The following is a 1,844-nucleotide window of genomic DNA, read 5'->3' on the forward strand; positions in this document are numbered from 1 at the left end:
CTCAACAGCCATGACAGCTGCACACAGACACACAGGTAAATAAAAATTAAAAAATTAACACACATAAATAAAACTTAAAACAAATTGAAAGGAAGATTCAGACATGTAAGCCAAATAAACTCTTTACTCTCTCAATCTGCTTTTGGCCATGGTTTACCACAGCAACGGAAGGCCAACTGGGAAGTGTGTGTGTGTGTGTGTGTAAGAGAGAGAGAGAGAGAGAGAGAGAGAGAGTCAGAGTCAAATAATACACTTAGCTTTTCTTCAAAACAACTACAGATATGACTTATTCAATTGGGTTTAAACAGGAAAACTCATAATTCAACTTCTAATTTCCTCATTTTTATTTATTAAAAGATTTGCATTTATTTAATTTTATTTGAATGAGTTCAAAAGAGGGATCCCCCAAAGCTGGTGTTGAACATGGTTGCGAGCCACCATGCAGGTGCTGGGAATTGAACCCTGGCTCTCTGCAGGAGCAACAAGTGCTCTTAACCCACTGAGCCACCTCTCTAGCTGCAAGTTCCAACTTTTAAGAATTAGCACATTGCGCTCGCTTCGGCAGCGCATATACTAAAATTGGAACAATACAGAGAGGATTAGCATGGCCTCTGCTCAAGGATGGCACAAAAATTCACGAGGCACTCCATATTTTTTTTTGGGTAGTGAGTAGGATGTAAAGTGAATAAGTAAAAAATAAAATTCAATTAAAAAGAGAATTAAAATATTTTCCGTGATGCGCTAGAAATTTAGAGATATTCTTAGGTCACCTATTGACAGTATTCTCTTTGTCTGTCTGTCTGTCTGTCTGTCCATCTAGACAGGGTCTTTCTTTGTAACTCTAGCTGGCCTGGAATTCTCTGTGTAGACCAGGGGAAAGCACTGGATCCCTGGGTTAGAGTTATAGGTGGTTGTTAGCTCCCTAGTGTAGGTGCTGGGAACCGAACCCAGGTCCTCTGAAAGAGCAGCGAGTGGTGTTGACCACTGACTCTGACTCTGCAGTCCTCCAGTGACTCAGCTGCCACTTCTTCACTGTAGGAGGTACAGATGTCCTTGTGTTCACATGTGAACACCAGGGTAGTGATTCTCAACCAGTAGGTCATGGCCCCTTTGGTGGGGGTGTCGAAAGACCCTTTCACAGGGTTTGCATACCAGATATCCTGTGTGTCAGATATTTATATTAGGATTCATAACACTGGGAAAAATCACAGTTATGAAGTAGCAATGAAAATGACTTTATGGTTGGGGGGGGCACCAACTCTAGATATTCTTAGGCCATTAGAAACTGACTTAAGAGGTCCCATTATTAAGAAGGTTGTGAACCCACTGTACTGGGAGAACCTGGAATGTACACAGGGTTTTTCCTTTAAAGGAAGGGATTGACAATCTGTAATCCAGGTGATCTTTGTGCTATCTGTGTGGCTGAGACCATACCGGATCCTCACCCCAGACCCTTATTGAGAGCTTGTTTTCCTCAGTCAATCTATAAAACCCATCTTTATGGATGAGGTCACATACATGTACTTTATGAAGACTTTCAATGTAGTCATGTCTCATCTTTATTTAGCTGGCTTTGTTCCTCAGGGAGATGTATTGTATGCTTAATCGTGCACATGGGATTGAGGTCATTATCACCACAAAAGTTTTCACTAAGTTGTGTTGTGCCTAAATATGCCTAAAGTAAACGAGTCAGGGTCAGACTCTGGAAGTTTGTACCAACATTGGTTATTTAGTCGTGTTAAACTGTACTGCTTTCTTGTCTCCTGAGGGCCAGTCTGTGCTCTGTTGGCTGTGGTGGCCACAGAGCTCCCCTTCCCCCAACTTTTCATACTGGCCTCGAACTT

General features: G+C 41.9%; 1 non-coding gene across 1 annotated transcript; it reads left to right on the forward strand.

Moving 5' to 3' along the window:
• The first annotated feature begins 549 nt into the window (after nucleotides 1-549).
• On the forward strand, nucleotides 550-656 carry LOC115031873. Its single transcript, XR_003837509.1, has one exon. It is a non-coding gene; the product is annotated as a U6 spliceosomal RNA (small nuclear RNA).
• The last annotated feature ends 1,188 nt before the right edge of the window (nucleotides 657-1,844 follow it).

Source organism: Mus caroli, chromosome 8 (genome assembly GCF_900094665.2).
Source record: "Mus caroli chromosome 8, CAROLI_EIJ_v1.1, whole genome shotgun sequence".
Classification (NCBI taxonomy): Eukaryota; Metazoa; Chordata; class Mammalia; order Rodentia; family Muridae; genus Mus; species Mus caroli.